This window comes from Odocoileus virginianus, chromosome 21 (assembly GCF_023699985.2).
Source record: "Odocoileus virginianus isolate 20LAN1187 ecotype Illinois chromosome 21, Ovbor_1.2, whole genome shotgun sequence".
Lineage (NCBI taxonomy): Eukaryota > Metazoa > Chordata > Mammalia > Artiodactyla > Cervidae > Odocoileus > Odocoileus virginianus.
The window spans coordinates 47946854-47973620 of NC_069694.1; the positions used below are offsets into that span (position 1 = coordinate 47946854).

The window sequence follows — 26767 nt, forward strand, 5'->3', positions numbered from 1 at the left end:
GATCTCCTCTTTTCCATTCTATTGTCTTCCTCTATTTCTTTGCATTGATTATTGAGGAAGGCTTTCTTATCTCTCCCTGCCATTCTTTGGAACTCTGCATTCAAGTGGCTATATCTTTCCTTTTCTCCTTTGCCTTTCACTTCCCTTCTTTTCTCAGCTCTTTGTAAGACCTCCTCAGACAACCATTTTGCCTTTTTGCATTTCTTTTTCTTGGCGATGGTCTTGATCACTGCTGCCTGTACAACGTCAGGAACCTCCATTCATAGTTTTTCAGACACTCCATAAGAATCTAATCCCTTGAATCTGTTTGTCACTTTCACTGTATAATCATAAGGGATTTGATTTAGGTGTTACCTGAATGGTCTACTGGTTTTCCCTACTTTCTTCAACTTAAATCTGAATTTGCCAATAAGGAGTTCATGATCTGAGCCACAGTCAGCTCCCAGTCTTGTTTTTGCTGACTATATAGAGCTTCTCCATCTTTGGCTGCAAAGAATATAATCAATCTGATTTTGGTATTGACCATCTAGTGGTGTCCATGTGTAGAGTCTTCTCTTGTGTTGTTGGAAGACAGTATCTGTGATAACCAGTGCATTCTCTTGGCAAAACTCTGTTAGCCTTTTCCCTGCTTCATTTTGTACTTCAAGGCCAAATTTGCCTATTACTCCAAGTATCTCCTGACCTCCTACTCTTGCATTCCAGTCCCCTATATTGAAAAGGGCATCTTTTGGGGGTGTTAGTTCTAGAAGGTCTTGCAGGTCTTCATAGAACCATTCAACTTTAGCTTCTTCAGCATTACTGGTCTGGACATAGGTTTGGATTACTGTGATATGGTTTGCCTTGAAAACGAACAGAGATCATTCTGTCATTTTTGAGAATGCATCCCAGTATTGCATTTCAGACTCTTTTGCTGACTTTGAGGGCTACTCCATTTCTTCTAAGGGATTATTGCCCACAGTAGTAAATATAATGGTCATCTGAGTTATATTCACCCATTCCAGTCCATTTTAGTTCACTGATTCCTAAAATGTTGATGTTCAGTCATGCCATCTCCTGTTTGACCACTTCCAATTTACCTTGATTCATGGACCTAACATTCCAGTGTGAGCATGGGACCTTTTGTAGAAGGTCGCCATTATCTTCATTACCTCCACTATAATTTTGGCTTGAGGTCAAACAACAGGGAGGGAACACAGCCCCACCCATCAACAGAAAATTGGATTAAAAATTTACTGAGAATGGCCCTGCCCATCAGAACATGACCTAGTTTCTCCCTCAGTCAGTCTCTCCCATCAGTTCAGTTCAGTCTCTTAGTCATGTCCAACTCTTTGCAACCTCATGGACTGCAGCAGGCCAGGCTTCCCTGTCCATCACCAATTCCTGGAGCTTACTCAGACTCATGTCTATCAAGCTGGTGATGCCATCCAACCATCTCATCCTCTGTTGTCCCCTCCTCCTCCCACCTTCAATCTTTCCCCACATCAGGGTCTTTTCAAATGAGTCAGGTTGTCACATCAGGTGGCCAAAGTACTGGAGTTTCAGCTTCAGCATCAGCCCTTCCAATGAATATTCAGGACTGATTTCCTTTAGGATGGACTGGTTGGATCTCCTTCCAGTCCAAGGGACTCTCAAGAGTCTTCTCCAACACCACAGTACAAAAGCATCAATTTTTTGGTGCTCTCCCATCAGGAAGCTTCTATAAGCCACATATCCTTATCCATTAGAGAGCAGACAGAATGAAAACCACAATCACAGAAAACTAGTCAAACTGATCACAGGGACCACAGCCTTGTCTAATTCAATGAGCCATGCTGTGTAGAGCCACCCAAGATGGACAGGTCATGGTGGAGAGTTCTGATAACACATGGTCCACTGGAGAAGGGAATGGCAAACCACTTCAGCATTCTTGCCTTGAGAAACCCATGAACAGTATGAAGAGGCAAAAAATAGGACACTGAAAGATGAACTCCCCCAGTCAGATCTCTACTAGAGATCAATGGAGAAATGACTCCAGAAAGAATGAAGAGATGAAGCGAAAGTGAAAATAACACCCAGTTGTGGATGTGACTGGTGATGGTAGTAAAGTCTTATGTTGTTAAGAACACTGTCAATAGACAACAGGAAATTTATAAATCAAGGATATAGCTATCCACAAAGCAAACTCAAGAATTAGGATGATCTTTGGATTATTTCAGAGATAGTAGAAAAGAAATATTCTTTCTTGAAATTTTTCAGACTATTGGTGCAAGTGCTGAGTTCCTAGGAAACTGGAAAAAAAAATCCCTTTTCTTTCTCCCCAGATGTTAGAATGGAGAAGGAAATGGCAACCCACTTCAGTAATTCTTGCCTGGAAAATCCCATGGACAGAGGAGCCTGGCGGCTGCAGTCCATAAAGTCACACAGAGTCGAACACGACTGAAGTGGCTAAGCAACAGCAGAAAATGTTAGGAATGAATGTATTTCCACACCTAATGTGTCCTTCAATGTAGAAGTATCTTCTAGTGGAGCAAAAGTACTGATTCCTCCTCTGCCCCTGTATTCCATCCCACATATTTCAGAGCAGGATCCTTCTTTGTCCCTTGATTCACTTCTCACATCCTGGGCATATTTGGGTCAATTCACACTTCTTTCCTCTTCCAGGAGTCTACCTGTCCAGAGAGTGTATGTTCTGACATGTTTTCAGAAAGAAAGCAAACTCAGCAATAAAGCCTCCCTGTGAGGGGAGGGGGAGTAGGGGAAATGGACATGAATTTGCCCAGGTAGTTGTGGCAGAGTAGTGAGTCTACCTGACCGTCTGTGTTTGTCATTTTTACTAAACTATGTCCTCCAACCTATCCTTTATCTATAGCAACTCCTTATTTGTCTCTCAGTTGGCTGAGAATTCAGCTAGGAGGAAAGCTAAGCTAAGTCACTTCAGTCGTGTGCAACTCTGTGCGACCCCATTGACAGCAGCCCACCAGGCTCCCCCGTCCCTGGGATTCTCCAGGCAAGAACACTGGAGTGGGTTGCCATTTCCTCCTCCAATGCATGAAAGAGAAAAGTGAAAGTGAAGTCGTTCAGTCATGTCTGACTCTTAGCGACCCCATGGACCGCAGCCTACCAGGCCCCTCCAACCATGGGATTTTCCAGGCGAGAGTACTGGAGTGGGGTGCCACTGGAGGAAGGGGGCATATAAATTGTTGATGGACTAAAACTCAAGTGGAATCCTTCCCAGTGTTGCACAAAACTATATCTACTCAACCACATCAGCTAACTGATATGAGGTTTTTAGATACCAAGTAGGATTCTCTGACTAGCATTATTCAGAAATATTTCCAATTATCTACTATTTTGCCTCTGAAGATATATCTTTACATGTACATTAGTAAGTATAAATAAACTCTTAGTTTTCAATTGATATTTGAATAGTAAAAGTTAACCTTAAACAGTAATTTAAAGAACTGGCCTATTATAAAGAGTGAAGTCAGTCAGAAAGAGAAAGATAAATACCATATTCCAACACATATATATGGAATCTAGAAAAATGGTACTGAAGAAAGTACTTACAGGGCAGCAATGGAGAAACAGACATAGAGAATAGACTTATGGACATGGGGAGAGAGGAGGAGAGGATGAGATGTATGGAAAGAATAACACAGAATTCCTTACCTTACCAGATATAAAATAGATAGCCAAAGGGAATTTGCTGAATGGCTCAGGAAACTCAAAGAGGGGCTCTGTATCAACCTAGATGGGTGGGACGGGGAGAGAGGTGGGAGGGAAGCTCAAAAGGGAGGGGATATATGTATACCTTTGGCTGATTCATGTTGAGGTTTGACAGAAAACCACAAAAGTCTGTAAAGCAATTATGCTTCAATTAAAAAATAAATTAAAAAAAAAAAAGAGTTGACCAAATCCTGGTTGAATTAGGCCTTAAATTTTATCCTGAAGGATGAGTAACACTTAGAGGGATACAACAAAGTTGGTTGGGGGTGGGGGGGGGGGGAGGCCAGAGTTTTTAATAAACTTGATACAATGTATACAAAAGAGATGAAGGGGGGAGGATCCTGACCACAACACAGGATCACAAACCTGAAGTGATGTAGTAGGATTCAGAATATGTGAAGTCTTGAAAGTTAACCTGAGGCCTTTATTCCAGAGGGAAGTAAGAAAACTGTCAAGAGTTTAGGTAAACTACTCCACGGTATTGCTGCCTCAGCATCATTTTGTTTGGTCAAATGGCCTAGAGGGACCTTAAACTGACACAAGCCCTTCATGCAAGCAAGCACACACCCTAAACAACCCACAAAGTCACAAAGTTCCTGATATGGCTCCCCCTACAGCTCTTGTAATCAATAGTCTCCCTTTCTCCCAGGGCTTTCTCCTTGTGTGTTCCTTAGATAAGCCCCCATGGAACTGCCTTAGCCCAGGGAACCCCAAAACACTCCACTACGGACCCTAATGAAAGCATGTTCATTAGAGGGAGGCAGAGGATGAGATGGTTGGATGGCATGGCTGACTCAATGGACATGAATTTGAGCAAACTCTGGGAGAAAGTGAAGGACAAGGAATCCTGGTGTGCCGCAGTCCATGGGGTTGCAAAGAGTTGGACATGACTCAGCAACTGAACAACAACAACAAAGCTGTCTTAAGAAAGTACTACAAACTGGGTGGGTTAAACAGAGCCGATAAATTTATTAAACAATTAATAACTGAGGAAGAGTATACAAATCTCCTGCATAGAAGTTCACATAATTGATGTATATATTCCATTCATCTTCTCCTGTAAGAACTCCAAAATTGCAATTTACTGCTGAACGACCATCAATGGGAGAATGTTGGATCCCACCAAAAAAAGATAACCCCCCAAAAAAAGATACCCCACGTCCAAGTGCAAAGAAGCCCTACCAAGATGGTAGGAGGGGCAAAATCCTGTTTAGAATCAAACCCCATAATCCATTCTGGTCCATTTTATTTCACTGATTTCTAAAATGTCAAAGTTCACTCTTGCCATTCCTGTTTGACCACTTCCAATTTACCTTGATTCATGGACTTAACATTCCAGGTTCCTATGCAATATTGTTCTTTATAGCATTGGACCTTGCTTCCATCACCATTCACATACACAACTGGATATTGTTTTCACTCTGACTGGTCTCCTCATTCTTTCTGGAGTTATTTCTTCACTGTTCTCCAGTAGCATATTGGGCACCTACTGATCAGGAGAGTTCACCTTTCAGTGTCAAATCTTTTTGCCTTTTCATACTGTTCATGGGGTTCTCAAGGCAAGAGTGCTTAAGTGGTTTGCCATTCCCTTCTCCAGTGGACCATGTTTTATCAGAACTCTCCACCATGATCTATCCAGTGAATGAATACATTCAAGGGATTAGATCTGATAGACAGAATGCCTGAAAACTATGGACGGAGGTTCATGACATTGTACAGGAGGCAGTGATCAAGACCATCCCCAAGAAAGAGAAATGCAAAAAGGCAAAATGGTTGTCTGAGGAGGCCTTACAAATAGATGAGTAAAGAAGAGAACCTAAAGGCAAAGGAGGAAAGGAAAGATATACCCATTTGAATAAAGAGTTCCAAAGAAGAGAAAGGAGAGATAAGAAAACTCCTCCTCAGTGAACAATGCAAAGAAATGGAGGAAAACAATGGAATGGGAAAGACTTGAGATCCCTTGAAGAAAATCAGAGATACCAAGGGAAAATTTCATGCAAAGATCGGCACAATAAAGGACAGAAACAGTATGCACTTAACAGAAGCAGAAGATATTAAGAAGACATGGCAAGAATACACAGAACTATATAAAAAGGATCTTAATGACCCAGACAACCATGATGGTGTGATCACTCACCTACAGCCAGACATCCTGGAATGTGAAGTCAGGTGGGCCTTAGGAAGCATCACTACGAACAAAGCTACTGGTGGTTATGGGATTCCAGTTGAGCTATTTCAAATCCTAAAAGATGATGCTGTGAAAGTGCTGCACTCAATATGTCAGCAAATTTGGAAAACTCAGCAGTGGCCACAGGACCAGAAAAGGTCAGTTTTCATTCCAATCCCAAAGCAAGGCAATGCCAAAGAATGCTCAAACTACTGCACAACTGCACTCATCTCATAAGCTAGCAAAGTAATGCTCAAAGTTCTCCAAGCCAGGCTTTAACAGTACATGAACCAAGAACTTCCAGATGTTCAAGCTGGATTTAGAAAAGACAGAGGCACCACAGATCAAATTGCCAACATCTGCTGAATCATCAAAAAAGCAAGAGAATTTGAGAAAAACATCTACTTCTGCTTTACTGACTATGCCAAGCCTTTGACTGTGTGGATCACAACAAACTGTGGAAAATTCTTAAAGATATGGGAATACCAGACCACCTTATCCGTCTCCTGAGAAATCTGTATGCAGGCCAAGAAGCAACAGTTAGAACTGGACATAGAACAACAGACTGGTTCCAAATTGGGGAAGGGATATACCAAAGTTGTTTATTGTCACCCTGCTCATTTAACTTATATGCAGAGTACATCATGTGAAATGCTGGGCTGGAAGAAGCATAAGCTGGAATCAAGATTGTCGGGAGAAATATCAATAACCTCAGATATGCAGAAGACACCACCCTTTTGGCAGAAAGTGAAGAGGAACTAAAGAGCCTCTTGATGAAAGTGAAAGAGGAGAGTGGGAAAGCTGGCTTAAAACTCAACATTCAAAAAACTAAGATCATGGCATCTGGTCCCATCACTTCATGGCAAATACATGGGGATACAATGGAAACTGTGACAGACTTTATTTTTGGGGGCTCTAAAATCACTGCAGATGGTGATTGCAAACATGAAATTAAAAGACATCTACTCCTTGGAAGAAAAGCTATGACCAACCTAGACAGCATATTAAAAAGCAGAGACATTACTTTGCCAACAAAGGTCCATCAAGTCAAACCTATGGTTTTTCCAGTAGTCATGTATAGATGTGAGGGTTAGACCATAAAAAAAAAGCTGAGTGCTGAAGAATTGATGCTTTTGAATTGTGGTGTTGGAGAAGACTCTTGAGAGTCCCTTGGACTGTGAGGAGATCCAACCAGTCCATCCTAAATGAAATCAGTCCTTATTGTTCATTGGCAGGACTGATGCTGAAGCTGAAGCTCCAATACTTTGGCCACCTGATGCAAAGAAGTGACTCACTGGAAAATACTCTGATGTTGGGAAACATTGAAGGCAAGAGGAGAAGGGGACAACCGGGGATGAGATGGTTGGATGGCATCACTGGCTGGATGGACATGAGATTGAGCAAGCTCTGGGAGTTGGTAAAGGACAGGGGAGCCTGGCATGCTGCAGTCCATGGGGTCACAAAGAGTCAGACACGACTGAGTGAATGAAGTGAACTGATTCTGCTCTCAAGGAGGTGGAGCATATCTTCCCTATCCTTGAGTGCAGTCTGTGCACAATGAACTCCTTACAGAGTATAGGATGGAAAGGGGGAAAAAAGACAACTCTAAGGTGGAGGCCCCGACAAACAGTACCTCAGTAAGGTATTCCATGTTAGCATCAGTGATAAATCATATTAGTGGTATGCAACTTTGGTATGATGTGATGAGAGGTTCACCTCTCTGGTCACTCTCCTGAAATCCATAACCATAATCTAATCATGCGGAAAAATAAGAGGCAAACTGCAACTGAGGTACAATGTACAAAGTCTTGACACCTGACTGGTTCTCAAAACTGTCAAAAGCATCAAAAACAATAAAAGTCTGAGAAACTGTTACAAACAAAAGGCACCGCAAAAACATACAGCAATTAAATGCAATTATGGTATCTTGAATGGGATCCTGATACAGAAAAGAGGCAACAGATAAAAATGAAGGAAATCAAAATAAGTATGGAATTTAGCTGATGAAGATAAAATTCAAGAACTACTTATCAAATGTACGAATGATTCCTTAACATATCCTTGTTCTTGCTAAACTTCTTCACGCAGGATGAACTGAAAGAGGATAGGCTTTGCCATTAATCAGATCAAATCTGATCTTAGCTTCACCCCTTGATAGCTGTTGGATCCTGAACAAGTTTCTTTTAACTTCACTAAGCCTATTTCCTCATTTTAAAAAGGTGCTGTATCTGCTCCATAAGATTATTGTTAGGATAAAATGAGATAATTGTACATAACCTAGCACAGTAATTGGCACATAGTAGGAGCTCAGTAAATGCTAAAATCCAATCTGTTCACAAGTTGCAATGAGACCTAAAAGCCTAAAAGGGCAGTTCTTGTATGTCATGTAGAAAGTTGAATGTTTACTTTAAATCTCATGTTGTAGATTAATACTTTGCCATATGACACTTAAGCGGCAGATATCACTTGTCAGAAATTAAAATATTTTGAATGCAATATGCATGCCCTGGATGAGCAATAAAGTCTTTCTCAGCTGTTAGAACTTTCCATAAATCTTCACCTTGTATTCATTTGGTCTTTGCTTATTTGAGATCTAATTATATGTTGCCTATTTGAAAAGTTCTTTCTGAATATCCCTTATCTTATTAAAAAAGAGAGCAGGTAAAAGTGAATGACCATTTAATTCACTATAATGGTTAATAAGAAAAGTGACAGACAATGCATTTTGGTCATGAACTGTGCTTTAATAAAAAGTGAGTTTTCAGACTTCCTGGTGGTCCAGTAGTTAAGAATCCACTGTGCAATGCAGGGCACAGGCCTTGGATCCTTGGCTGGGGAACCAAGATCCCACATGATGCAGAGCAGCTAAGTCCAAGTGCCACAACTACTGAATCTCTGTGCCACAACTAGAGAGTCTGTGAGCCACAGCGAAAAATCCCACATGACGGAACTAAGACCCAACCTCATGCAGAAAAACAAATAAAAATTTTTTAAGATTATATTTTTTAAAGTGAGTTTTCTTTCTAATTGCAAAAAAAGGAAATTCAGTAACAGCAACCAAAAGCATTCCAGGCCTACATACCATACTGAAATACAAAAGTATAAGCCAAAAGTAAAAGTGTTTCATCTTTTATTTAGATACCAACAACTAAACAGAATTGATGTGAACCTGAAAATATGTGATAATCATATTTTTTTTGTATAAAAGAACTGTTAGTAGCAAAAAGACATCAACATGTGAATAGCAAAGCAGTGCAATTTCCAAAGTCATCGCCTGTTACATATTGACTGGAAAAAAACTCATTTCACGAGATTAGTCCTCTCATATTAAGAATTAAGAGCATCCTCTAGTGGCAGGTTAAGGATTTTACAGAATGGCCTTGCAGAAACCAAAATGCCTTTTAGTTCTGTTCACTCTGAACAGAAAGTACATTTCATCGAAGGAACCTGGGGAAGTTCAGGGGCAAATTTGCTAACTAACTTTATCAAATAATAATTTCATCCCCACTTTTACTGTTCTTAATAGTTATGTTAGGTAGGAAGTTAAATAACTCGTTGGCAAAGAATCCACCTGCAAGTCAGGATACCCTGGTTTGATTCCTAGGTCAGGACGATACCCTGGAGAAGGGAAAGGCTACCCACTCCAGTATTCTGACCTAAAGAATTCCACGGACTGAAATAATCCATGGGGTCGCAAAGAGCTGGACACAACTGAGCGACTTTCACTTCACTACAATAAGCAACTGGGGTGGCCTAGCCGAAAAGTATGCAAGCTGATCTCTAAACCCCATCCCAGACACAGAGGGAAATCTCACAGACATGCAACAAAATAACCACAGAGACTTTTACAACTAGTGCAAATACTCCCTAGGCACATAGTATACAAACTAACCACAGGGGCTTCCTCTAGTGACCCTAGACAGCTAGGAGTCCATTAAGGGTTTATAAATATTCTATACAAATATACATCAGATTATAACAGACTGAAATATGGGAAGACACGTGCAATAGAGCCTGTTAGATAACTTGCAACTGTCAATCAGCCTTGAGCATATGCCCATTTGTATTCCCTTTCTTGATCTGTGGTGGGTACAAGCTCTAGTTTGCACAGGGCACAACCAAAAGGAGGAAAGGGGAAGTATAAAAAGAGGAAAGCCAAGCAGGGTTATTACAATGACCCCTCTGGAGTCAGTCTACTCCTGTGTTTTGGGAGTGAATGTTTAAGAAAATATCTATCTGCTTGATCTGTAACTGAGCGGTAACTTGTCAGTTGCTTTAAACCCTTTAGTTGGCTGTTCCAGATTTTTGTTGTGAAAGCAACTGAGAGAGAGATAAACTGACCTGACAAGTACATTTTGTGTTCTTTTTCAGTATATACAGTTTTGATAACCACATTCAAGGAGTTTCCTGGGGGGGGGGGGGTCCAGTGGTTAGGACCCCACTGTACCTCCATTGCTGCAGCACTGGTTTCAATCTCTAGTCTGAGAACTAAAATCCTGCAAGCAGTGTGGTGTGGCCAAAAATAAAATAAATAAAAACCACATGACCTTCTAGAACTAACACTCAAAAAAGATGTTCTTTTCATCATAGGGGACTGAAATGCCAAAGTAGGAAGTCAAGAGATACCTGGAGTAACAGGCAAATTTGGCTTTGAAGTACAAAATGAAGCAGGGCACAGGTTAACAGAGTTTTGCCAAGAGAACACACTGGTCATCACAAACACCCTCTTCCAACAACACAAGAGAAGACTCTACACATGGACATCACCAGATGGTCAACACCGAAATCAGGTTGATTATATGCTTTGCAGCTGAAGATGGAGAAGCTCTATATAGTCTGCAAAAACAAGACTGGGAGCTGACTGTGGCTCAGATCATGAATTCCTTGTTGCCAAATTCAGACTTAAACTGAAGAAAGTAGGGAAAACCACCAGACCATTCATGTATGACCTAAATCAAATCCCTTACGATTATACAGTGGAAGTGGCAAACAGATTCAAGAAATTAGATCTGATAGAGTGCCTGAAGAACTTTGGACAGAGGTTCTTGACACTGTACAGGCGGCAGTGATCAAGACCATCCCCAAGAAAAAAAGGCAAAATGGTTGTCTGAGGAGGCCTTACAGATAGCTGAGAAAAGAAGAGAAGTGAAAGGCAAAGGAGAAAAGGGAAGATATACCCATTTGAATGCAGAATTCCAAAGAATGGCAAGGAGAGATAAGAAAGCCTTCCTCAGCAATCAAGGCAAAGAAACAGAGGAAAACAATAGAATGGGAAAGACTAGAGATCTCTTCAAGAAAATTGGAGATACCAAGGGAATATTTCATGCAAAGATGGGCACAATAAAGGACAGAAATGGTATGGACCTAACAGAAGCAGAAGATATTAAGAAGAGGTGGCAAGAATACACAGAAGAACTATGTAAAAAAGATCTTCATGATCCAGATAACCACAATGGTGTTATCACTCACCTAGAGCCAGACATCCTGGAATGTGAAGTCAGGTGGGCCTTAGGAAGCATCACTATGAACAAAGCGAGTGGAGGTGATGGGATTCCAGTTGAGCTATTTCAAATCCTAAAAGATGATGCTGGAAAGTGCTGCACTCAATATGCCAGCAAATTTGTAAAACTCAGCAGTGGCCACAGGACTGGAAAAGGTCAGTTTTCGTTCCAATCCCAAAGAAAGGCAATGCCAAAGAATGTTCAAATTACTGCACAACTGTACTCATCTCACACACTAGCAAAGTAATGCTCAAAATTCTACAAGCCAGGTTTCAACAGTATGTGAACCGTGAAATTCCAGATGCTCAAGCTGGATTTAGGAAAGGCAGAGGAACCAGAGATCAAATTGCCAACATCTGTTGGATCATTGAAAAAGCAAGAGAATTCCAGAAAAACATCTACTTCTAATTTATTGATTATACCGAAGCCTTTGACTGTGTGGATCACAAAAAACTGTGGAAAATTCTTAACAATATGGGAATACCAGACCACCTTACCTGCCTCCTGAGAAAGCTGTATGCAGTTTGCGAAGCAACAATTAGAACCAGACATGGAACAATGGACTGGTTCCAAATTGGGAAAGAAATATGTCAAGGCTGTATATTATTACCCTGCTTACTTAATTTATATGCAGAATACATTATGTAAAATGCTGGGCTGGAGGAAGCACAAGCTGGAATCAAGACTGCTGGGAGAAATATCAATAACCTCAGATACGCAGATGACACCACCCTTACGGCAGAAAGTGAAGAGGAACTGCAGAGCCTCTTGATGAAGGTGAAAGAGGACAGCGAAAAAGCTGACTTAAAACTCAACATCCAAAAAACTAAGATCATGGCATCCGGTCCCATCACTTCATGGCAAATAGATGGGGAAACAATGGAAACAGAGACAGACTTTATTTTCTTGGGCTCTAAAATCACTGCAGATGGTGACTGTAGCCATGAAATTAAAAGATGCTTGTTCCCTGGAAGAAAAGTTATGACCAACCCAGACAGCATACTGAAAAGCAGAGACATTACTTTGTCGACATAGTCAGAGCTATGGTTTTTCCAGCAGTCATGTATGGATTTGAGAGTTGGACTATAAAGAAAGCTGAGTGCCAAAGAATTGATGCATTTGAACTGTGGTGTTGGAGAAGACTCTTGAGGGCCCCTTGGATTACAAGCAGAGCTAACCAGTCAATCCTAAAGGAAATCAGTCCTGAATATTCACTGGAAGGACTGATGCTGAGGCTGAAGCTCCAATACTTTGGCCACCTGATGCAAAGAACGAACTTGTTGGAAAAGACCCTGATGCTGGGGAATATTGAAGGCAGGAGAAGGGCACGACAGAGGATGAGATGGTTGGATGGCATTACCGACTGGATGGACCTCAGTTCGAGCAAGCTCTGGGAGTTGGTAATGGACAGGGAAGCTTGGCATGCTGCAGACCATGGAGTCAAAAAGAGGTTGGACACAACTAAGCAACTGAACTGAACCTCAATTCTTTGTAGATAGAGACAGGCTATTAACTGAATGGGCCATTTTTTGTCAGAATCATGGGTGTGTGGGTTTTTGAGTGTGTGTGTGTGTGTGCAGTTCACATGCAGTATTCAACTTCAAGGAATGAAAGCGCTGATAAAACCTCACTGAAGACAGACAGGTTTGATGAAGTCCAACTTAAGCCCAATTCTTATTTATCCTTTTCATCTCCCTAAGTCAAAGGTCAGCAGCAGCAGAAATACTCAGGAGAACAGAAATGTCTTCTCCATCTGAGAAACAATGAACCTTTCCTGATCTCATTTCATCTTTTCAAAGGGGGTGGGTCCTTTTCTCAGTGCAAGAGAAAGGCTGGGAATATACCAAATAAATGTCTTCCGGTTTTATACTCTTGCCCTTTTCCTTCCTCTGAACTCTTCTATACTCATCCAAACCCTTGATTTCTCATTACTTATTAAATTAAAATAAGTAAATAAATGTTCTTCCTCATCAGTTATTTCTACAGAGACACCGATGTCACCTTTGGATAAAGCTCAACAGTGGTGCTGGGATGCGAGGTTTGCCTATAGCGACGGCTCAGCTGTTTTGGAGCAAACAACGTTCAAAATGCCACACACGGGGACAACTGGAAAGTTTCAGGAATGTCCAGCGGCAGACATCCGTCAGGGTCCCACAAAGGACAGTGCCGGGGACCCGGGGGAGTCGCCGAGAACGGGGACAGGAACTGCAGATGGAGTCTTCCTCCCTGCACTCTGACAGCTGGTCCCCTCCCCTGACTTGTAATCGGGCCCCAACGCCCGGGAACGCGTGGGACGCGGAGCCCGCAAACCTCACCCGCCTGCCCGCTGTGTGCTTGCGCTTCGGGCTCTCTGGAGCCTGGACCACAGTCTGCTCCGCGCCCGCAGTGCCGGCGAGCGAGGCCCGGGCCGCGCCCCGCCTCGCGCTCCACCGCCTACCCACCCCACCGCCGCCCAGCCCCAGGCTGGCTCGGGGCGCCGGCCCAGGCCTCCCGCCGGCCGGGCGCCGCTCCACCTGGGAGCGAGGAGCCAGGGGCGCGCGCGGAGAGGCCCGGGGACGAGCGCGACGCTGCGGGTCCTCAGAGTAAATGGCGCGCTCGGCCGAGGAGGGGAGGGAGGAAGGCTTCAGAAAGGCAGAGGGGCCTCAAGCCCTGAGCGGGACCTACCTAGCTGAGCTCCGGGCGCCGGAATCCCCGCCCCGCCCGCGGGCGCGCGCCGCCGTCCGGGGCGGGGCCTCTGCCCTCGGGGGGCCCGGGGGTTCCCGGGAAGGGCGGGCCGCCAGACCCCGGTTGCCCCTCACCAGGACTCAGTCGTGTCTCCTGGGAGAAGCTGCCAACTGCTCCTTCCCTTGAGAAGGAAGCGTGGAAACAAAATCTGTAAAACCTTGACAGGCCCCTGACTCCCATGAGTTCCTCCTGAAATGACTTCCAGGGAGAGTGAGTCATAAAACAATATTACCTTCTTTCATATAGTTAATATAATCATTTAATTTTTCGAGTTTCTCTGTTTGTCTTTCATGGATGCTTTCAAATAAATCAATCTAGACTATATTTTATTATATTTTATTTATTAAAAATCCCTACCTTCTCGTGGGAGTGCTGCGATGATAAATTAATATTTGCTAAGTGCCTGGAAGGTGAAAACTACATAAAACTTGATGGAGTTACTCTATTATTATTGATACAGGAAAACTAACTTGATGGGATTGGTAACCCATACCATCTGCTTTATTAACTGAAATTACAATGGAAAAAGGCTTTGCCTATTGAGGCAAAGTGGTCAAGTACAGAACTAATGATCCGAGTGATTCAAATTCCCCTCAAAAAGGAGTCCTGCTTTTAAAGAAAAGTTGAGTCTTCTGACTGATTTGGTTTTGTTTTATTCTATTATTACTGGTGTATTTAAATTAATTAGGTATATAAATGTAATCAGCTGGACAACTTCTCAATTTTAATTTCTCCTTCCTGTGATTTAAAACGAATTATTTGATGGCCAGGTCTTGCATTAACAAATTGAGAATTAAATCGTGCTCTCCTTTCACTGCAACCCCCTGTTTTACTTTATATTCAAGTATTGTGATAGAAATGTAAATAAAATTCCAAAGAATGTCAAGTATTTTTGCATGTGCCACCATTAGTTGCACAACATTTCTGATTAATAGAGAGGGATAAGGCTAAAAATGTCTGATTTTTCTGGTAACCAGAGCAAAAACAGTCATTATGTCTAGACTTGAATTTCCAGTTAAACTTACTTCTACTGTATTTTAACTATAAGGACAATTGCTTTAAATCACTCTCTTTATTTTGCTGAAGTAACGTGGTCATAACCCTGGAAATAACTTGGTACCAAATGTGTTTCCAAAGTAATAGAAAGGGTTTTAGGAATAAATAATTTTTTCAATGCAGTTTTTTAATGTACGAATAGTGTGCTGAAATATCCAGCAAGCAGCTCAAATCGATCATTATGAAACTTCCCAATGTTTAAGCACAGAAAGCATTAAAATTTATATAATAAAACAAAAGCAGACGAGATCACTATCGTCAACCTGATAGTCATAATCATTTATATCATTTATTAAATTAGTGCAGCCATGCCAGAAAGTGAAGTAATACTGTGAATTCACTAGAGGGAGCAATTCTTTTTAGTAAATTAGTATTATTTATATATTTAGTAGCCCTAGATTGGATCTGGACATTTAACATAATTTGGGAATAAAGATATGCAGAATTCCAGAAGATCTCAGTGAAGATGCACTGTCCCTCCAAAGGCTGTTGAGAGATTTTCTTGAACATTTGAGAAAAAAAGAGAACTTGAAAACACAAGATAAAAGTGCAAGATAGTGATATTCAAACTGAACATCTGTCAGGGATTCCATTTTGTTTTAATTTTCACACGTTCATGTTAGTGTTAGTCACTCAGTCGTGCCCAACTCTTTGTGACCCCATGGACTGCAGCCCACCAGGCTCCTCTGTCTATGAGATTTTACAGGCAAGAATACTGGAGTGGATTGCCATTCCCTTCTCCAGGGGATCTTCCCAACCTAGGGATCGAACCCAGGTATCCTGCACTGCAGGCAGAGTCTTTACTAACTGAGCTACAAGTGAAGCCCACATTCATACTTTTAGACAAAAAATTACTGCCTATTAAAATTGGCATACGTATGATCCAAAGTTCAATACGTATGATTAAAATTTCAACATCAATCACAGTAACAATGGCTAGTTTCCAAGTGTCTGAAATAAATGAAAATAAACTTCAGATTCAATAAAAAAAAATTACTTATTCTAGTTAGCCATGTAAATGACAGATGTTCAGACGTACTCACTTTTCTGTTGTACATTTCTGTTTTTTAGCTCTTTGTGATTTGACATCAACTCATTTACATTAGCATCCTATTTGATATATTTCATGCTTGGGATTTTAACCAGAAAAACATTAAATGATTCCATATTAATTTAAAAATTAATTTTAAATTTATGTGAGTTAATAAGTAGTATTTATACAACTGTGCCTACCTGTATAAAGTTTTTAAATTACCTATAAAATGATGTTTAATGATACAGATTTGGCCCTTGAAAACAAAATAAGCTGAGTTGCTATTGTTGAATTGATGCCAAACTTAGTAATAAATACTAAAGATGCTACATTTTTAAAATGTTTGTTTAATTTCATTTGTAAAATAATTCATTCAATTCCTATTTAGTGAATTTATACCTGATTCTGTTAGGATCTGAGGATATACAAAGATATATAAGATCTAGTTTAACTCATAGTTTAGTTTTTGTTTTTAAGATAAAATTTCCCCCATAATTTAATCACATTTATGTTTAAAAAAACTGTGCCTGCTAAGCCGCTCAGTCGTGTCCAACTCTTTGCAACTCCATGAACTATAGCCCACGAGGCTCCTCTTTCCGTGGGATTCTCCAGGCAACAATACTGGAGTGGGTTGCCATGCCCTCCTCCAGGGGATCTTCCCGACCCAGGGATCGAAACCCGTCTCTTATAAGTCTTCTGCATCAGCAGTCAGGTTCTTCTCTAGTCAGCCACCTGGGAACCAACCCTCCCCGGCCCTCGCCCACCCCAACCCGCGCGCACACACGCAAGTACTTAAGAATCTCCCTCCAATCTTTTGTTGAAAGGAGTGGCTTTTCTGCCTTTTTTTTTTTTCTTCTAGTGGGAAACCATCATGCGAGCTCAGAGGTAAACAAAAGTTTTGCATGCGGTCTAAGTTGCATCTGACTCTGCAACCCCACGGGCTGTAGCCCACCAGGCTCCTCTGTGCATGGAATTCTCCAGATAAGAATGCTGGAGCGGGTTGCTGTACCGTCCTCCAGGAGATCTTCCTGCCCCAGGGACTGAACCTGCATCTCTTAGCCTTCTGCCTTGATAGGCAGGTTCTTAACCACTAGCGCCACCTGGGAAGCCCCAGCGAAGTTTGAGAGTCTTCCAATAAATGTGACATGTTTAGAAGATAAATGATCGATTTTAGCATTTCCAAGTATTTACTCGAATTTGTTTGCATGTCGATGGGCCAGACGTTCTTCAAACTGCCTTCCTCAAAGCACTTTTTAAAGAAATGCAATCTGAATACCTGAGCTATTGAATTGATGGGTTTGGTCTTATTTTTGCCTAAAAATAAATGAAGAGGATAGGTAACCATGAATCACTGGTAATGGTCAGTGTATTCCACACTGAATCTCTTCTTTCCCATTATACCATCTAAAATGGTATGTATTTCTCCAGTGTTGTTTCAATGCACTGAGTTAATGATAGACTCTTATGAGCTATAATGTATCAAAAATTCTATGAAACGTATACTCTAAAATATGAAGATACGTATCATTTGTTGCACTGATAGTGTCAATTAAATTGTAAATATCAAAGTCACAAAAGGAGAACCAATTTATTAGGGCAAAGGATCACACAGGTTGAGGATGGATTAACTGTCTTTCAGGCAAACACTGAAAATTTACTTTAAGCTATGTCTTAAAGAAAACGGATATTGAACTTTCAAAATATTCTGTATGTCAGTAACAATGAGATATTTTGATATTGGCATATGATTTATTTAAAAAATGATTGAGAAAAGAGAAATACATTCATTCTACATTTTAAAATTTATTTTCTTTTTAAAATTTTAGGAAATTCCCAGCAGTTCAGTGGTTAGGATTCTGTGCTTCTACCACATTGGATATGGATTCAATCTCTGGTCAAGGAAATAAGGTCCTGCATGCCAAAAAAAAAAAAAAAAAAGTTAAAAAATAAAAATTATCTGAGGTTAGCTTCCATTATAGCAATGCAAAATTATACTCCACATTCAAAGACATTCAACATTTTAGTTAGTTTATACTATAATGTCCTTAAAACTAAATCTTCAAACATAGGTTAACAGTGACTTTTCAATTAAAAAGCCCTCAGCCTTTCTAAGAAGGGAACTAAATATATTAATTTTTCAGTATTTAAATATTTAACATTGCCACATGGCACTTGTAAGTAGCCATCTAGTATGAAATAGTGGATGCTCCTATCATTCATTATCAGAAATACACTTTCTTATGTTTTCCAGATTTTAAACCCAGACCAGTTTTAAGAGAAACTGTGTTTAAATTGCAATATATGTTAAAAATGAGTATTCTCCATTCTTCTTAATGATAATTAATATTACCTCATTTACCACCACTAAAAAAAGCAAATTATACCTGTTTGGAAAGCCTTGGCCCTTTGCTTTTTGTGTATTTGCAGTTTATAAATGTTAATCCCAGTGGATCCCAAGGATAAGTGAAGATTCATAGGCTAGAAACATTTTGTAAGAAGTGAGAAAAAGCAGACATTCCCCCTCAGTTACATAGCAAAAAACTTAAGAACTTTGAAGTACAATCTAAAAATCTTGTAAGATTTTGAAAGGCAAGTATCCATGTTAAAATGTTGATATATTTATGAATAGTTTGCCTTATATATTTTTTCTTAATCTATACTGGTAATATAAAATAAAAATAATGATGATAGAAAAATAACTTAGGAGGATCATTGATAAGATGTTAAACATGAGCTTTTTCTAAGACGGCAACCTAAGAATGGGCTTTTACATTCCCTGGGAAGCGCTCAGGACACTGAACCTGTGTAACATAAAAAAATAAAAAATGTTTACTTTAGACTTAAGGTTGGCATTTTAATATGCATTATTCAGTGCACATATGATCACTGTCCTAATAAATTTGAGAAATGAAATATTTTTTAAAAAGCATTTCACAGTTATCAGAAACATCTTCAAAGCACAATAGATAACATATCAGTGTTTGCATAACATTCATGTATGTTCTACGTAAGTATTAATCCCAATTTATAGATAATAAAACTGAGAAAAGGTTCTTTAATAACTTCAGAGACAATTGGTGAAGAGTATAGTATTGTTTTCTATGTTTCTGTTTAGAGAAATATTATTACATTAGACAAAATTATCTAATAAAATGTTACAGGCATATTGTTGTTTTTATAATTGCAAATATTTTCTTAGCAATAATTCTCAAGTTATTTAAGGATAAGGACATCAACTCACTCATCTTCTGTATATTTTTTGTTTTTCTTATTTAAGTATAGTTGATTTACAATGTTATATTGGTTTCAGACGTACAGCATAGTGATTCAATATTTTTATAGATTATACTCCACTTAAAATTATTACAAAATATTTACTATATTCCCTGTGTTGTACAATATATGCTTGTAGCTTATTACTTTTTACGTAGTAGTTTGAAACTCCTGTGTAGTTTTCCTTCTTATTACTCTAGAAAAAGTAATATAGCTCTTAAGAAACCCCCAAATTGTGCATATTACATTAAGATTTAAGAAACCTCGGCTCTTTTCCCAACTCTATTATCAACAGTTATATGACTCTGCTTAGTTGATTGAAAGCTTAACACTTACAGATACATATAGGGCACATAATGGATCCCTTAGATGTTCCTTAAACAGTAGATAATGAAATGATTCTCAGTGGGGAAAATGATTTGATTTATGCTCACCTTCTTTGTACTTTGTGATAGACAAGTTGAGTTTAAATCTTATAAATCAATCTAATCCACAATGTCCTGCTTTAAAATGAGGACAAAACAATTGAATCTTAGCTTCAGAAAATACATCTATCCCAGGGAAGTTTTTTAAATCTTCAGAACTAATACAGTATCTTTCTTCTATAGTCATCTCTCTGCTTTATTTCTAGATGCTAATGTAATTGGGGAAACACTAATTACACTCCATAGACCTGCAAAATGTCTACTGTGTCACCTGTGATGAAACTGCTACAAAATTTTAGAGGTTCACGTATGGGAGTTCCTATAAATCTGCTCCTTATTGCAGGTAACTGAATAAATATATCTTAGGACAGATGAGAAAGTAGCCTTGAAGACAGTTTGCAGAGTTTATCCAACATCCTAATCCAGGATTTTTCTGTTCTGCATTTTTATAGGTGATGATCTAGCCTGTGTTTCAATTCTTCCAGTGAAGAAATTGTTCTTTAGTCAGAGAACTGGAAGCATCCAAAAATGCTTCTCTGTGTTATTTAACATCTGTTGTTCTATAACTTTTAGCCTTTTGCTCTTATTCTCCCCGTTTAAGGAAAATAGGGCATGCTGGATATATCTATTACCTGCTTCCTGTGCTAACACTTTAAACACATGTACAAATGCCATGTCACCCCCAAGTCTACTCAAGGCACCCCCAGGTACTCTCACATACACTAGTTGTTTTCACATACTCTTCATGTTCCTTTTTGTTGTCTTCACTATCCTGATAGTCTTTTAGTGCTCTCAGTGTGTTTGCTAATGTCTTTCAAAGTCTATGACTCACACTATATACAATATCTTAAGTTGATGTAAGTCTAGAAGTGAACTATTACCATAGCTGATATGGAACCTTTGTTCAGTTGGTGCAGTCAAAAAATAAAAAATATTCTTAAGCAGTCATTTCAACTATTGCCTCATCATAAAATTCGGAGAAGGCAATGGCACCCCACTCCAGTACTCTTGCCTGGAAAATCCCATGGACGGAGGAGCCTGGTAGGCTGCGGTCCGTGGGGTCTCTAGGAGTTGGACATGACTGACCGACTTCACTTTCCCTTTTCACTTTCATGCATTGGAGAAAGAAATGGCAACCCACTCCAGTGTTCTTGCCTGAAGAATCCCAGGGACAGAGGAGCCTGCTGGGCTGCCATCTATGGGGTCGCACAGAGTCGGACACGACTGAAGCAACTTAGCAGCAGCAGCAGCATGAAATTGCAGTTCACTGATTTAGTTACCTGTTATTTCATTAAAATTACCCCAAATTTTAGTGGCTGAAAACAACAATGAGCAGTTATTATCTTTCACAGTTTCTGTGGCTCAAGAATTTGAGAGCAACTTAGCTGGGTAATCCTGGTTTAGTGTCTTTCATGAGGCTATAGTTAAAATCTTAGCTAGGTCTACAATCCTCTGAAAGCTTGACTAGGGTTGGAGGATCTGCTTCTAAGATGGCTTACTTATATCGCAGTCAAATTCATGCTGGCTCAGTTCCTTACCATGGATGTGTCCTTAGGGTTGCTTAAGTGTCCTCATGAAATGATGCGATTTCTGACTTCCCTGAGAGTGAGAGATCTAAGAGAGAGTAAAGGCAGAAGTCACAATATCCTTTATGTCCTAGTCTTGGCAGCCACATATTGTCATTTCCATAATATTAATATACTACTGGTTACACAAGACAGTCCTATCCAGTGTGAGAGGGGAGGGACTAAACAGGGGCATTAATATCAGGCAGCAAGAATTACTTGGGGCCTTGTTGGAGGTTGACCCTGGAGTCCATCCTCTATCCCTCACTGACTAATCTCCCTTCCACAGACAAGTTGTACTCACACTTCTCAAGACCACCAAAAGTTTTATCCCAGTACATCATCATCTCAAAATCTAGAATCTTTGTTGGTCTCAGTGAAGCCCAGATATGGATGAAGTTCTCTGGGTATGGTTCCTTGAGAACAGCTCATTGGTCTGAAAAACCTGTGAATTAAAGAGATAAGAGATCTGTCCACCCGCCTCCAACACCACCACCCCCTCACCCCACCAGCATACATTGATGGAAGACAGGATAGCATCTCTTATGTCTCTTGCATTGGCAGGCGGGTTCTTTACCACTAGTGCCACCTGGCTAGCCATAACCATTATATATGCTCCTGTTCAAAGGGCGAGAAGTATAGGAATCCTTGGTTCATAGTAATTCTATAGTCTAGCTAGGCAAATGTTGGAAGTTCTTTCATTAGAACTTATTCCTACTGCTCTCTGGGAATGACTTTCTGTGACTCTTGGCTCTGACTTTTAAGCTCTTGGTTTCTGCCTTCTGAGTCAACTGATTTTTCCATGAAAGGTAGCCTAGGTTTGGATCTGTGTAGTTTTCTCGGTCTGGTTCCTGCCTATAGGTCCAAAGACTCTTTTCCTTTTGTTCTGTTTCTGTTCCTTTCAGTCCAAGCTGCTGATGTTTCTAACAATTAAATACTTTTTAAAATGGGTCTCCTGTGAATCTGACTATATTTCATTATGCAAAAGTCACACCTGCATATCTGCTTGAGATAATCCCTTATCTATGTAGAGTTTCTACTGAGATTACTGATGGACAGTACCATTAAGCTTCCTAGAAGCCCTAATGTCTGTCTGGCCAACTCTCCTGAGTGATAATCTTAGCTCTTTCTAAAATCTTAGCAAAGGATTTTATAGTCATATCGTCAACTTCATTTTTATACAGTGATTGTCTGACAGTGCCTGGGGTTGATCTTTGCTTAGAAGCCAATTCTTTGTTTCCCATTGGTTCCCATCTTGAGAGGCTCGGAATTTTCAAGACTAACAAGTCTTGGCATTTTTTGGTTTAACAGTTGTACTTTTAGCTTATCTTCCCCCTCTTTCCTTTGACCATAAATAGCGAGCAGAAATCAAGGAACACCTTTAGCACTCAGAAAGAACACTTTATCATATATTTTACTAGATCCATTTTTCTAGTTCCTACATCACTGCAGGCGACAGTGTTGCTCAACTTTTTGTCACTGAATTAAAAACTGTCCTCTTCCAGTTTCCGATAACATTTTCCTCACTAGCAGCCTCCTCAAAAGCCATCAGACTTGTAAAAACAGTCTGTTCAAATATTTTCAATTTGCACTGGTACTTTCTTCAACATCTTTTCACTTCTGCTACTGCCTCATTCCAATGCCTCTCCCTCATTTTTAGGATTTGGTATGGCAGCAACCCACTTCCAAATCTATTAACATGCAGCAAATTACTACAAAATTCACTGGCTGAAAACAACAATATCTCAGTTCCCGTGAGTTAGGAATTTGCGAGCAGCTTAGCTAAGTGGTTCCTAGTTCAAAGTCTACTGTGAGGTTGGATTCAAGAGAGTGGCTGAGGTTGCGGCCATCTGAACGTTTGACAGGGGCTGTAGGTTCTGTTGAGAGATGCTCCCTCACACGGTTGGGAAGTTCAGACTGGGTGTTGGCAGGCAGCCTCGGAGCCTCACCACGTGGCTTTCTTCATAAGGCTGCCTAAGTGTCCTCCTGAGATGGCAGCTACTTCTCCCCGAGAGAAAGTGATCCAAAGAAAAAGCTGCTTTATCTTTTAGGCCCCAACCTTGGAAGCCACACATTATCATTTCCACAAATCCTATTAGCTACATGGATTAACTTTATTTAATGTGAAAGGGGACTGCAAGATGTGAATTATAGGGGCCTGGAATAATTGGAATCATCATGAAGGCTGGCTACTCTATCCACTAAAATCCCTGATAATTTAGTTTTTAGGAGTTTCCATTAAGCCAACTTCATCACTTTGGGTATTTATTGATTTTTTTTAACTATAAAAATACTTATATCTATCATTAAATTCCAATAGTAGTTTTAATTCTATATTTCAACCTATTCAGATCTTTTTGAATGTTAATTCTGTCATATCAGCAAGACTCCTTAGCTTTGAATTATTGATAAGTGAGTTATATTGTGGAATTTTAAAAGTGCAACTTATTGATAAAAGAACTTACTAAATACTTGTGCCTCTAGGCACAAGCTGGAATCAAGATTGCCAGGAGAAATATCAATAACCTCAGATATGCAGATGACACCACCCTTATGGCAGAAAGTGAAGAGGAACTAAAAAGCCTTTTGATGAAAGTGAAAGAGGAGAGTGAAAAAGTTGGCTTAAAGCTCAACATTCAGAAAACTAAGATCATGGAATCTGGTCTCATCACTTCATGGCAAATAGATGGGGAAACAGTGGAAACAGTGGCAGACTTTATTTTTTAGGGCTCCAAAATCACTGCAGATGGTGATTTCAGCCATGAAATTAAAAGACGTTTACTCCTTGGAAGGAAAGTTATGACCAACCTAGATAGCATATTAAAAAGCAGAGACATTACTTTGCCAACAAAGTCTATCTAGTCAAGGCTTGATTTTTCCAGTGGTCATGTATGGATGTGAGAGTTGGACTGTGAAGAAAGCTGAGCACCGAAAAATTGATGGTTTTGAACTGTGGTGTTGGAGAAGATTCTTGAGAGTCCCTTGGACTGCAAGGAGATCCAACCAGTCCATCCTAAAGGAGATCAGTCCTGGGTGTTCACTGGAAGGACTGATGCTGAAGCTTAAACTCCAATACTTTGGCCACCTGATGCGAAGAGTTGACTCACTGGAAAAGACCCTGATGCTGGGAGGGATTGGGGGCAGGAGGAGAAGGGGACAACAGAGGATGAGATGGTTGGATGGCATTACCGACTCAATGGACATGAGTTTGAGTAAACTCTGGGAGTTTGTGATGGACAGGGAGGCCTGGCATGCTGTGATTCATGGGGTTGCAAAGAGTCAGACACGACTGAGCGACTGAACTGAACTGAACTGAACTGAGGCCTATTTAGACTTTTAAAGTTGATAAAGTAAGTACATATATCTTTACCTGCACCATTATAGAAATAACACATACATTATTAAGTTAATTGTCTATAAATAGGGGTCCAGTCCTTTCATGCACCATGACAATATACTATGCTAAATAGTGGGCAGCTCCAACTTCATCAGTAAACTCTAATACATTTTGAAAGACTGATGAATCAGATAGACAAAGCCCTCAAGAAATAAATACTAAAGATTATAGTGTTTTAAAATTTCTAATTTGGAAACCCAAAACATGTAACCTATTTGCTATGGATGTACACAAAATATTAGCCTTTGGCAAAATTATGAGGTAAGATAAATTCATTATCCTTTGCCCACTAAACTGCTTTGTCATTGTTTTCTTCCCCTGTATTTAGCAAGATGCCCTATGCCCAACTGATCCTTAAAAATAGTTTTTGATTAATAAATTATTAAGAAATCATAAATTTCTCTCCCTCAAGTTTCTTGGTACCCACTTCCTCTTGTCTGTATCAACACCTTACCAAAGTCTGCCCCCAGTGTTCCAAGATAGGAGAGCTTTTTCAAGCTCTATCAACTTTTGACTATTTTCGATTTTTAAAAGAAGTTGGACAATCTAATGACAGTTAGGGAGCTTTTGTTTTTGAAGTCTGAATCCATATCAAGCTATCTAATGGTGTGGATTTTCTTATACAGTTGACAAATAAATGAAAAGTTTTTTCAAGTTTTGGCTGCCTTAAAATTCAGAATAGGCTGCCAACAACTTGACTTCTCAGTAAAATCAGTCTTGGTTGAACATAACAGTTGGGGAATTTTTACCAGGAAAACCTAGACTTCCTGATGTTGGGATTCCAAAAATGTATTTCTCCCTATCTGTCTTGCCATGGTTCCTTTTCTTATTCACCCAACTTAAGAAATTACTCTTCAAATGAATAGCATTTCCATATTTCTGCTAATGGCATCATCATTCAGTCAGAATAACTGAAGTTTGTAACTCAGATACTTGAAGTTTACCTGAATTAGTCCTTTCCCTAAACCCTCTCATCCAATGTAGTTTTTTGGTTACCTTTCTTAGCTCTATCTTTTCTCACTATCAATATCACAGTTTAAATCTTCCACCACTTCCCCAGGTTGGATTATTCTTGGTTCACGAAGCTCATCCCATAGCTGCTATTAAATCTTTATCATGCTGTGTCCTTGCCTGAAATGCTCTTCCTCCATTTCTATTAAAACCCTGCCCGTTTTTTCAAAGTAAAAAAAAAACATATCTCAAACATGCTGTCTTCATCCTCCCAACCAGAAGTACACTCACTGTTTTCTGGAAGTCCAAGATACTTTGTATCACTCATAAGGTACTTACTCAGTTCTAACTTAGGTTCCAGTTATATGCTTACGTGATTTATCTCTTCTTATATATCTTAAACTTTCTACCTACATAGGTTGCATCATTCTATGTGTCATAGTTAGCACTTCTACATTACTTAGAGGTGTTTCTGAGTTAGAACCTCCATGGAATGAGTTGAGTGTTATAAATTGATTCAGGTTAATGAGTAGAAACAAGGTAGTATGGTTAAGAGAAAAACCTTTGGAGGTCAAACAATCCCAGGTTTAAATTTAGTTTCACCAGTTTCTAGTTAGCTGACTTTAGGCAAATTAATCTCTTGGCATCTCAATTTCCTCATTAGTAAAATGGGAATCTGTTGTTGTTAGGCACTAAGTTGTTTCCAACTCTTTTGCAACCCCAGCGACTAGCCCATCAGGATCCTCTGTCCATGGAATTTCTCAGGCAAGAATACTGGAGTGGGTTGACATTTCCTTCTCCAGGAGATATTCCTGACCCAGGAATCAAACCTGCATCTCCTGCATTGGCAGGTGGATTCTTTACCACTGAGCCACCAGGGAAGCCCCAAAATGGGAATAACAGTACCTATTTCATAGATTTGTTGTCATAAAAGATGTTGGATATAGAACACTTGCCTTAATAAATTGTT

The 26767-nt window shown here is 39.9% G+C and overlaps 1 long non-coding RNA gene across 3 annotated transcripts in view; it reads right to left on the reverse strand.

The window, feature by feature from the left end:
• The window catches only part of LOC110133759 (uncharacterized), a 259888-nt gene extending 245619 nt beyond the window's left edge, over positions 1-14269 (reverse strand). For all 3 annotated transcript variants that reach the window (XR_011482541.1, XR_002312872.2, XR_011482540.1), the window contains exon 1: positions 14038-14269. This is a non-coding gene — a long non-coding RNA (uncharacterized lncRNA). The remainder of the gene's footprint in view (positions 1-14037) is intronic.
• Between the last annotated feature and the right edge of the window lie 12498 nt (positions 14270-26767).